The 13,173-nt window shown below is 36.6% G+C and overlaps 1 protein-coding gene across 9 annotated transcripts in view; it reads right to left on the bottom strand.

The window, feature by feature from the left end:
• Positions 1 to 13,173, bottom strand: part of PEX5L (peroxisomal biogenesis factor 5 like) — a 597,540-nt gene that overhangs the window by 398,481 nt on the left and 185,886 nt on the right. The window lies entirely within an intron of this gene.

Below are 13,173 nucleotides of genomic sequence, written 5' to 3'. Positions count from 1 at the left end.
ACTGAGGCTCAGAAAGATAAAGGTCACTTCAGAAGAAAGTGGTGGAGCTAAGATTTGCACCTTGGTCTGAGTCTGTATCTAAGTAAGCTTGACACTGTCCCCAAGACAATGTGTCAATACCAAGGAATAACAGGAGACTGGTAAATAGGCTACAGGATTTCTCCAACAACTGAACGATATACAAAAAAAGGGAAGAATTTTCTTACAATGCTAGTGACTGCTGACGTGTATACTGCAGCATCGTGCAGGCAGCCTGGTATTTAGCACAGATGGTAAGACCTGCACCTTGGCAGGGAAGATCATTTATCCATCAGCAGAGAATAGTTGGCACTCAGGGCCAGGTGAGGGAGGCGGATTTATAAGGGTCCCACGGCAGGGGTGCATGTTACAGTATTTAGTGAGATGGTACATGCAGAGCCCACCTTCTTCCCAGGTTCACATGCTGCCCAGGAATTGGAGTAATGTCATGTTGAAGTACTGACCATCGTGCCTAGCTCAGAACCACTACTCCTCTCAGGCTTCTAGGTCCTTCCTTCTTTCCTCCCTCCCTCTCTCCTTTCCTTTCTTCATTCATTTACTTACATCAAGTATAACTGACATCAAGTCCCATTCTTGACTTGAGAAAACGATATCCAAATCCTCTTTTCTTTTGATGGGGTGTCCACCCCTTCCTGGAAATTTGAATTCTATAATTCTATCAGGTCATCTCTTTTGGGATACACTATTTAAATGCTTTATATTCCTAGGTCAGTCATCAGCTGGAAACATACAGACGAGAGGAGTGCAGTTCAGCTAGCTCAACCCACCAACCATATCTAATTTTTAGCTTTGGCTCAACCAGGACACCCCTGACATTTAGAAATAGCATTATCAAATGATACTAAATTAATGATCTGACACAGAGGACAATGTACACTGTTTTCCAAATTTGTACAGGATTCATAAATTTGCTTTGGAACTTGTACCCAGATTTGAGGGATGAAGTTTATGTAGAGCAAGTAGGAGTTCAGAGCCAGTAAGAGTCAACTATTTCTCTTTCAGAAGTCTATAGGGATATATTCACAAAACAGAAACAGATTCACGGACACAGAAAGCAAACTTATGGTTACTGGGCAGAAGGGGGTGGGAAGGGATAAATGAAGTTTTGAGATTTGCAGATACTAACTACTATATGTAAAATAGATAACAAGTTTCTTCTGTACAGCACAGGGAACTATATTCAACATCTTGTAGTAACCTATAGTGAAAAAGAATATGAGAACAAATATATATGTGTAGATGTATGACTGAAACATTATACTGTACACCAGAAATGGGCACAATATTGTAAACTGACTACACTTCATTTACAAAAATCGTTAAAAAAAAAGAAGTTTATAGAGATAGTGATAAACATCACAAAGTACTCCCTCCCCTCCCAAAAACCTCTGCCCACTTTTCTAAGAGTAAGTCAAGAGCATGGATGGGGTTTTACATTTCTTATTATTTCCAGTTTTAGGTCACCTAATTCTCAACACATAATATGTGTTCAGCACATATTTATTACATAAATTAACTTTTTCTCACTATAGGCATCTTCATTTTCTCAAAGTTACTGGTTTGCTGAAGTAGGGAAAGCTCAAGTACTATAAAGAAATTTCAGTGTATCTCCTCACCTCAAATTAATTTTGCATGACCTAGACCCTCATATATAAACAGCTTTTGAGGCTAGAGTCCATCATTAATAATAATGCTATCTTCTGATAAAGTGTGTATTGTAGTCTAGTTCTACTGCAAATCGGTGGTAGAAATATGCAGCTATTTAATAAAAATTGGTACTGCCTTTTTCTTAGTGGAGAGTCATAGTTGGGAAGCAGCTTCCCAGCTAGTGATTAATTTGCTCACAACTTGATTGAGTTGAGCCATAGAAAAAGGTTTTGTCAAAGGAAAGGGAGCAGAAGTATTGAGTCACTTCCAGGCAAGGCTGTTAAGAAGAAAACACCTGAGAGAATGGTGGACCTTTGTAACAGAATAGCCGGAGTCTTTGAATCTCCTTATAGAAGAAACCTGCCCTCCAACCAGAAACATGCACATTACACTATTAGATGAATATAGAATAACCTCATAATTTGCTAAACTGTTGAAATTTTGGTATTTGTTAAACAGCTAGAGTTACCTAACTATGTATACTTTTGGAAGTAATGTAACCAGAAATTAGGGAAAAAATAGCCATGCATCAATTTCAGAGATTCTTGAATGCAGTGCTGAAGGAATCTCAGATACAGCAGGGAGAACATTAAACAGACCAGGGGAACAGGAATAGAAGAGAATGACAAAGTACATAAGGAATTTCTTAAAGTTATGAAAGAACAGAAGAAAGATAATTTGATTCAAAAAAATTATGATTGAGTTGCTAAATAAGAACTTTGTCTTTCCACAGATCTTTACTGTTGGTAAAATATGATGGGGAGCGTAGCATGGACTTAACCATTAGGGTTTGTTTTTTATCAAAGATGTTTAACTCAAGCCTTTAATGACATTTTTTTTCCTCTAAAAGGAAATATATTCTAATTTTTAAAAAGACAACAAAACTAAGACACTCTGTACAAATTTTTAATCTGATCTTATTTAAACTCAGCTATTATATAAAGTGAAGATTATATAATATTAAATGTTCATTGAAAATCTGTATACATGACTAAAGGTATTTAAATAGCTGAACAGTTATTTCTGTGTCCAGTAGAAGAAATTTATTTCAGTAATTCCTTTTAAAGGATATTATTGTTATTAATTTTTCTTGCTATAAAAGCTTAAGGCCTCTCTTGTGAAGCTGTAAGATATTACAAAAAGTCTTCCAAGATGCAACTTCAAAGACCCAATCATTTCCATGGGACAGCAATCCTTGTTTGCAGTCCTGAAGAAATTCTTCTTCCTAAAAACTTTACTTATGATAGAACCATCACTTCTCTCAGAGTGACCCAATACAGTCAGAACTAGTTTAGTGAAAGTACATTTTAAAAATTATGGCCCCAAATTTTAGTGCAAAATTGACACTTCTCAGATTTTCGCTGAAGTTTAAAAATGTGTATCTTTGATTTTGTTTTCCCTCCAGTTACAATAATTTCCTGAGGCCAAATAAATGTGGACTTGTGTGCTGAATGTCAGCTGAGTTGTAGAAAGTTGCTGGTAATTCACTTCTTAAAATATTATACAGCATTTTTCACTTCTTCTAGAATACTGAGTGGGCCTAAATCCTCTATCCACTTGCCATTAGCTGGAGGCTGATACAATGTTATATTAAGAAGTTTAAAATAACATGTCAGCAGACAAAGTGAAATTGATGTTGTTGAAGACAACAACTAATGCACATATTAACTCAATTATGATAATTTTCATTTTTATTTTGCCTATCATCCAATGACTGCCACGTTCATTTCTAATTTCAATCCCATTGTGATTTTTTCAGTAACTCTTTTGCTGATATTCTCATAACATCACCTGTGCTTTTTAGAACAGTGCTTAATATATAATAGATTCTCAACAAATATGTTGAGCTTTCTGAATTTTTTAAATGAAGCAGATATACCATTTTGTTCTAGCTGATTTAGTTTAAGATTCTGAATTTTTGTAACAAGCTTGAATCAGGATCATCCTGTGGTGATATGACGCATTCTGTCGGGAGCTGTGCTCCTTCCTCTCAGGCCTGCAGGCAGAACGCCCACAAGGAGAATGCTCAGCACCCAGCAGTCCAGAGGAGTGCCCTGTGGGCACTGTAGATGCCCTTCTTTCTCCTCCTCCTGCACTTCTCCAGTAACTTCGACTCATCTAAAACTAGATTAAGGGGCATGCCAACCAGACAACTGCCCAGGATGTCAGTCTTTAAGGAGTGCCAAGGCATTAACAGGATAAAGTAGAAACAGGTGCCAGTTGACGCAGGTTTCCACCCGCAGCTGACTAGCAAAATGCAAACTGGTATTACTTCTGCCAAAAGGACATGCAAACAATCCTGCTGGATGTGCCTATCTATTCTGTTGGATATTCAGAGGATCCTGAACTCAGCAATGATAGCTAAAATTACTAAAATAAAAAATGGCACAAAGTTATTTAGAGTGAACACATGATATATCCAGATGTTAAATCCTTTAATATAATTCATGGAAAATTTTCTGGTTCTCTAGTTTTCTTTGTCAATTTTCTGAACCAGATTCTTTAGAAGATTGAATCTGCTTCAGGCAGTAGAAGTGAGTTTAGTATGTTACCTTTTTTGGTGTGTAATTTTTATTAATAGAAAATCAGTTTCTCTTCATCTCTACTAAGTAAATGTTGAATAGGTAGTTAGATCTTGTTGGTTGAGAGAAACAACATATTAGTATGTCTCAGTCCAGTCTTGAAGCACTTCTGACAACTGGATCTATGGCGGTGGGGGGGTGGGGGTGCTATCATGTAGACCTGACTCACTTTTGCTTTCTAATTCCAGACCATATTCATTCTGAACCTTGAGAATATTACTGCACTTTGGTGTTTGGTCTTTACTACTATATGTGCTCACTGTTTAAGTGGCATGAACAGCAGGAACATCAGCAGGATTGTCACACTAAAGAAATGATGCCCAGAGTAGGTAATAGGTAGGCTCACAGGAGACAGTTGTGCTCACTGGAGCCAGACGACACGATGTGCCCACCCAGCATCAGCAACATGCAGAGATTCTGATGTCCAACAGGACGTGATGAGACATCTTCCTCCGGTTTTTCAGGTAAAGGAGACCAAAACAGCATATGTGAAAATTATTATTGGATTTGATTGCAAATTAGAGAAAACTCAACTAATAGTAGTTTAAACAAATAGTGTACTTTTCATACAAGCCAAGACATATGACATAAAAGCTAGCTGCTGCATTGGTTCAGCCATTCAACAATGACATCAGAGACCCACACTTTTCCAGCTTCATGTTCTGTCATTCTTAGCACTTCGGCTTCCATCCTCGTGTCCATAACTCTTAATTGTATGTAATATGGCTGCTGCTATTTAGACATCAAATTCATGTCCAAGCCAGGAAGAAGGAAACAGTGAAAGAGACCATAACAGAGTATGCCTCTTTTCATCAAGAAAGAAAAAGCTTTCCCAGAACCACCCTGGAATAAACTTATTCTTGATCTCATTGATCACAGCAGTGTCACATGACCACCTCTGGCAAGGCTGGGACAGCTGGGACCAGGCCAGCCATAATTGGCTATACTAATCAACTACCCATCCCTGAGACTGAGTACATTGTCATCCTGCACAAAGTCAGGATCCTTTTAGTAAGGGAGAAGGTGAAAAGTGGAGTCAGTAAGTAATTAAAAGGGTCGGCCACTACCAGGTGTCATGGGATGGAAGTTAAGTGGGAAGCAAAAGAGAAAGTAAACAGTGGCCATACCTTGTAGCTCAAGACCTATCTCTGAGCACACACAAAAGATACCTACTGGAAGTATCCTAGGGAAAAAATGTGGACAAGAGGAAAGACTTTTTTAGACAATGAGAGATCCCATAATATAGGTTGGGCAAGACTCCTGAATGTATTACTTCTTGCCAGTACTAGATCATATATTAAATTCAGGCTATAGCAGAGAAGATACAAATGAAAATTATTTTACACGAATTCAAGAGAAGAGGCTTTAATTTTATTCACGACAGGGATAACAATCACATTTCCTCCTTCCCACCACACCACAGTCCCCTCCTGAGAATCTTCAGTTTCACTTTGGTTTGAACTTCGTATCCAAACACTGCTGATAATTTTAGGATAATCAGTAGAGTATTCACTCATTTTGAAAGTTCAAGTTATTTTGGGATTAATAGAAAGAGGAAAGATTCATTTATTCCATTAGTAAATTTGTGATACGAAATACCAAGAGGATAAACAAAACAGCCCAGTTTTTTTTTCTTCCATATCAGAGTCACAATCTATAAATATTTTTTTCATAGCTTGAAATAAGTAACAAAAGAATGGATATTTGTGAGTTTCTAATTTTCTAGGATAGGTACATTCTTTCATAGTTATTTGAGGATACATGTTTGTAAAATTGAAAGTTCTGGAATATAAATGTTTTGATCATAAATAGTTGTACTGACCAGCAAGGGTTTAGTTTTATTTTTATCTCTTACTGCCTCAGTTTCCTCCTGCTTTGAAGTATATAAGTAGGAATGCTTCTACTGCAAATTATATTCATACTATTTATAGCTCAAATGCAAAGGAAAAAAAGAATATATTGTTTCACATAAATGAAAGGTCCATGGCTTGATCCAGGGTTTATCTCTATTCATCTTTTTTTTTTTCCCAGCATTTATTGAATATTTACAGAAGGCAAATGCTCTAGACAGACATCATGAGATTCAGGATGGATGGAATAGAGGTTTGAATCTGAAGTGTACAAACTACACTTCTGATAGTTCATAGGGTAATCAGTACTTAAAAGTGTATTAAAGTCAAAGGAATTGGGACAGTTATAAAATATACATACATATTATACATATATAATTTTAATGTGAATCATAAAATCTGTAAAGAAATTTGTATTTTAAAAAATTAAATGCTAACATATGTTATTTTATTTAGTCCTTTAGTCACCCGGAGGAGGTAAGCGTTCCTCCTCTTCTGTGACATTTAGGGAACTGACCATTTAAAGAACTGAAAAAAAATTTTGAGGGTCACACAGTAGTATTTGATGCAATCAGATCTAAATTCCAGATCCTCCAATTCCAAAGGCAGAGCTTCGTCTATGTTCATTTCTGATTCGGCGCCATATTATTCTCTGTTTTATATTTTGATCTCACTTTCTTCTCCTTCAGATGGCCCCTTCCATGTAGCCAAAGAAGATGGGTGAAAGCAGCTCTAGTTTATGGTATTCTCATAGCTCTTGATCTGAGAGGAAGAAAGTCTCACTTTCTCCCATTGTCCCTGTATCACCTAATAGTGAGGCTCTGATTGGCCCTGTTTGGATTATGAATCTACCACGGAAGGAGGGAGATACAGTATTCGTGTTGAATGAATCTGGATATTGAGCTCAGATCTGTGGGTAAGGGGAGTTGCTTGGATTCAATCCATCTACCCCATATAGAGAGGAGTTTCCCAGAGGAAAGGGTTAGGGTTACAGTTAGATTAAAAACAAAGCAAAACAGTAACAGCAACAGATGACTACTCATGGGGCAAATCAACATTTCATGGACTCTAATGCTTAAAAACGAAAAGATACTGTTTATCTTCCTCCTACCTTGAAAAGAATATCATTGCAGTCATTATCAGGAAGTACAAGAAAAACTTCGAAGGCATAAAGTACTCTCATTAATTTAGATCAGTTTAGTATAATAATATCTACTAGCACTGAGTGGCATGCTGAGCCAAGGATTACATTAGTCACTATTGTTAGGGCAATTACATTTTTCAAAAGAGGAAACTGAGGTTTACAGAGATTAAGTTGCTTAAAGTCATGCAAGTAGCTAGCGGAAGAGAGCTTCTGGCTTTAAAGATCTACTCTTTACAAGATTCATTATCATGAACTGGTTGAAATCTTTTCATGTTGTCTGACATGTTCTGAAACATCCTGAGGTTGTTCTGTTGTTTTCAAGGGTATCAGCTAACAGCTAAAAAGAAAACGTTACTTAGCAGAAGTCTTTGGTCTCCCTCTTTATTCTATAAATTTTATTTTATATTTATAATTTATAAAATTAATAACTATATGAGAATGACTGATAAGCACCATATGAATTTGTTTTCTAAATTAATATTTAAATATTTGTTTCCTTGAATAATTTAAACATTCTTGCCTACAAGATTAAATTGTACCATCTTTGAAACATATTTGTTAAGCTTGAGCTCAGTCCTTATTTAAATTTTCACAAATTTGAAATTAGCAGAAAACAAAATTAATGTTTTTCTCTATTAATAAGGCTAAAAAATAAGCCAATTTCTTCCTCTGTTAGGATGTATACGGTAAAGTATTAGTAGAGTCTTGAGGGGAAATTTTTGAAAAGGTCCAAAATGAAATTACAAATTAATTAGAAAGAGTTCAGCATTCATCTGTAAGACATTCGGCTGTATTTCAGAGCTTCAGGTCATCACTCAACAATCAATTAATATACTTTGTTAGCTGTGTCAAGCATTGGCACAGAAGTTGGGAACCCATCAAAGAAAAATATGGGATCCCTGACTTCAAGGAACTTAGAGTCTGGTCTGGGAGACAGATGAGTAGACATATAACTAAACAGAGCCTGAGGAGTGCCAAGTTGGGGTACACATAAGGAGCTATGGGGAGCCATAGAAAAAGCTTCTAAAACAACTTAGGTGACCAGGATTTGGTTAGAAAAGCAATTACAAAAGCTTCCTAGGAAGCTTGATGCCTGAAAGGAGTTGTGAGGGTTAATTATAAGTAGCATACGACAAGAGGGGATGGAGACAGAAAGGGTTCCAAGCAAATAGGCTGGTCTCCATCACCAAGAGAAGAGGCAGATGGAGGAAGGGGAGGGAGTTGGGGAGAGATTTAGAAACCTAAAAACAGGTCAGTAGAACTTAGGAGAGAATGTGGTAGAGAAGCAAGTGGGGATTGATGGGAAAGAAGTATTTGAGTTCCATCCCAGCAACACAGGTAGATGGCATTTTTGAAACTCACTTGCCTGTAAGTAGAGAGATTCCACCATCAAAAGAAACAGTAGGCAGCACATGTAATCCAAGAGGCAAGGTTTCAAGAGCAGCCAAAGTCCATAACAAAAGGACACTAGCTGATGTCAAGAGGTGCCCAAAGCTGTAACTGGGGAAAGGAAATGAATAAATCTTGGGGGAAGGAAGTTACGGGAATGAGAATGAGAAGTACAAGGAGCGGTTGGTCGAACATTGTAACCAACAATACCAAACAGTTCCTTGATCTGTTTTTCTTTTGAAGGCCCACGGACTCTTAAAGGCTCTGACTTTCACCCGATAAAACACACAGAAGATACACATACTTAGCTACATATGTGGAAAATGACTGCCAACTACAGCCAGGAAGGATTACAGGACCTCATGTCCCCCAAGAGGAACAACATTCTGGGCAAGACTGAGGGCAGGGAAAGGCAGAGCTATTTTAGACTCCTTGGCCTCCTCCTCTCTGAGCAGAAATTGTGTTAGTATCCCTTGAAGGCTATAAATAGCAATCTCTAACGAAGAAGGAAAAAAGAATCACACACTTCCCTGCTGCACTTAGGGAAACACAATGCTTGATATAAATAGAACACTCAGAAATAAAAAGCACTTTCTTGTTTATGGGAAATTATGAAAGGAACTTATACATCATTAAGATTATGGTAATGTTTACAATTAGTAGATTAAATTTAAGAGGAGTTTATTGATATAGGAATGTCTAACACGTAAAGAAAGAAAATATGTGGGAAATATGGCTGATAACGAGTACTTCAGGTATGTTCCATGGCATTGTTCTACTCAAGGGACTTGTTCCAGAAACATACTTAAAGCAGTCATTGAAACAGCCACTCCATCTTGGTTGGCCCAGACCACCTTCCAGTTCTTCAGCAAGGTTACTGATGAACTGATATTCAACCCAGGCCCACCTTTCTCTGAAGACAGAAATGGATATGGTCCCCTGGATTAACATTCTTGATGCTTTTTCTTGGACGTGATTTTGTTATTTGCTGCCTGTCTTGCATACCCCACTGACAGTGAGACAGTGAAAGATGACCTCTATATGAATTTACTCTGGATAAGCAAAACCCTTTACTCATCCCCTCCTTCCTCAAGAGGAAGATGAGACAATCAGATATGATTAAAGGTGTCTGGTTTCACCCTGAGGCAGGTTGAGAGGCTGGTATTAATAGACCAAATGACTGCAGAGAGTCCCTGGTTCTCCAGAAGATTGAGCTCACACACACAAAAAAAGCCTTTAAAGAAAAAAAACTGATGTGAATTTGTGCAGACCCAAGTGCTCCTATACCTCAAAAATACCTTGCCTGTATTAATCTCCCATTGGTTACAAACAGCAAAGAAAGTGAGTAAAATTTCTGGAGTGGGGCAGAAAGCATTCAGTAATTTCTTGCAAAGTACACAGACAGGGTGTAAAAAGAGTTCTTGGACAGTACAAGATACACTAACCACAAAAGGAAAAGACTGATGAATTAGACTACATTAAAATTAAGAATTTCTGTTCATCAAATGACATCATAAAGAGTGAGAAAAAGACAAAATCTCATACTGGGAGAAGATATTTTCAGAACATGTAACTGGCAAAGAGCTAGTATCCAGAATGTATAAAATACCCTCACAATTCAATAAGTAAAAGGGTAAATGATGAAATAAAAAATGGACAAGACACCTGAACAAATATTTCACTAAAAAGGATATGCAAAGAATCAATAAATGTATGAAAAGATGTTCAGTTTAGGCATCAGAGAAATGAAAACTAAAACCACGTGAGACAACATCACACACCTTCCAGAAGGGCTAAAATTAAAACGACTGATAACAACATGTGTTGGTGAGGATGAAGTGCAGATACATACACTGCTGGTAAGAACAAAAGTTGTGCAACCACTGTGGAATGCTGTTTGGTATTATCTGTTAGTACATTGTGAATATATGCCAGTGTATGGTTTAGCAATTCCACTCCTATATATATATATGCAGTAGAAATGCACACATATTCACTCCAAAAACTATATATAAGTATGTCTATAGCAGCATTATTTGTAATAGCCCTAAACTGAAAATATTCCTGAAGTTTATTTCTAAAAAATGTAAATTTAGAAATTGCAGTATATTTACAGCATGGTTTATTGGACTAATGGATTGAGGGGGGAAAATGACAGATACAAAACAATAATAAAAAATAAAGGAGAAAAGTTATCTATGTTATTAGAAATCAGAATAATGACTGCTATGTTATGAGTGGATATGAGAGGATGTGAGTGGTGCTTCTGGGGTGCTGGTAGTATTTTATTTTGTGACTTACATGAGGTGCTTATTTGTGATAATTCATCTAGCTGTATACTTATGTGTATTTTTCTGTATGTATGGTACTTCAGTCAAAAAATTTTTTTAAGTTTATTTTTAAGAAGTGCGTAGAAGTGGCTTAACCCTCAGTTGTTATTTAAATAATTCCTTGGACATCTGCCATCCAACGCTCACTTGCCAATTGTGGTTGTGTTTGCAGTGCTGACAGAACTAGAGCAGCACAGAGGATCCCTACCTAGTGTGGCCTGAGGCTAGTTGGGACTCCTTGACCTTCAGGGGGAAGGTGAGGGTTAGCTGTCAAATTAATATCTATATTTTTAAAATTTAACATATAAAAAGGGAAATTTGGTTTAATTATATCCCTAAAAGGAATGTCATGTGATGGCTTGATAAAGATATGGATGCAATGAAAATTGCCTGACAGTGTTAAAATACATACAATTTTGCTGTCGCATGGAAAGGTTCACAGTTTCCCAGAACTAAGTAGATAAACATGTGTGTGATATGAGCGAAATAATTGGGCCCTGGTGGGATTGATCTATGAACAAGGCAATCAGTCTGCTTCCTAAAATAATTTTCATGTCTCCAAGGTAACATCACATAATTGGTGTTGTTTTTTCCATACCATGTTTAGCACAGCAAAAATATAAACAGATTGTTCTAACTTACAGACAAGATATTAAAAAAGCTTAAATGGCCAACCTCTTATTTAGTTATAAATCATAAATTATCAGATAAAAAGGCTGAATTCAGAGGCTACATATCACCTTCAGGGTCGAGACACACTGCTCAGTGTGGAATATGAGTTTCATCACAAGCTGCTTCTTGCAAACTTCTCCATCTTCCCACCTTCATCTGCCCACTGCATCCTCTCTTGTATACTCCTGTTGCTAACTACTTCTACTTACCAAATATTTGCTCCTCCATGCTTCCAAGTTTTGTCCATGCTTTTAACTCTGTATTGAAAAGCCTTTCCCTTAATTATCTACCTGGAAAATTTCTATTCATCCTTCAAAAACTTCCGTAGTCTCAAAGATGAATCACTCCTTCTTCTATTCTAACTGCAAACCATTTCTGTTTCTGTCGTTGATCTTATGACACTATTTTTTTTCCTTCTCTCCTTCTATATTTAGAATTCCTTGAAGATAGGGATTGCATTTTATGCATCTCTATACAGCAACTCCTGTTGTTTCAACATCTGGAGCATGGAAAATGCCCAAGAAATATTTAGTGAATGGAACTGAAAAAAAATTTGCTCTTTCACAAGCAGTTTGCCAAAGAAGAAATTCAAATGGCTAACTCATTATTTCCTAACGTGCTCACATATTAGAAAATACCCAATCTCATTATTATTTAAACAGCTGAAAGTTAAAATAATATACATTATTTTCTTTCCTAGGTTAAACACTTAAGATGATTATAATACCTCAACTACTGCTGATACACTCAGTTCAGTACTTCTTAGAAAGTGCTTTTAATAAGTTTATAAAGTTTGCCCTGTAAATATATTACTGGATGTCCATTCTCATGAAATAATCCAACAATGTGGATATATTTATGCACTGACCTGTGTTTACAGTGTTATTTATAATAAAGAAAATGGAACAGAAGCAAGGGGACCAGAGTTAACGAAATAATTAATCCCCTTAAATTGTGATATATCTCTACTGTTAAAAAAGAAACAATAGGACCCAAATGGAGTCACTTGTGCTAAGTTCCATGACAGCAAACCAAAACTTAATTGCAATTTCAGCCATTCCTAGGAATGTGACCTTTAACCAATCAATTGAAATTACCTGATCAGCACTATTGAGGTAATCTGCATGAGAGACCCCTGCCCTTACCCTTAAGGGAAGTCAGCTTGCTGGAAATAATTCTTCCTTTTGTTTATGATTTCTTTGTCCCATCCCCTTTGTGCCTATACCTTCCACTCTGTACAGCTCCTCAGAGCTTTTTCCTTTTTACTTGTTAGACAGGATGCTGCCCAATTCATTGAATAAAGTCAGTTAGATCTTCAAATTTACTTGGTTGGATTTTATTTTTTAACACTACAATGAAACATAGTGCTTTACAGTGTGTTTAATTACAGGAGAAATGCTTATAATATAAAATCACCACCCAAAATGAGATACCAAAATGCATATGATATATACAGTATCATTTCAATTATATAAAGAAAACTGTTGATTAAAAGATTAAAGGAAAAATACACCAAAAAG

Source organism: Camelus bactrianus, chromosome 1 (assembly GCF_048773025.1).
Source record: "Camelus bactrianus isolate YW-2024 breed Bactrian camel chromosome 1, ASM4877302v1, whole genome shotgun sequence".
Lineage (NCBI taxonomy): Eukaryota > Metazoa > Chordata > Mammalia > Artiodactyla > Camelidae > Camelus > Camelus bactrianus.
The sequence above is the reverse complement of the archived record's forward strand: the minus strand, read 5'-3'. Positions and strand labels throughout refer to the sequence as shown.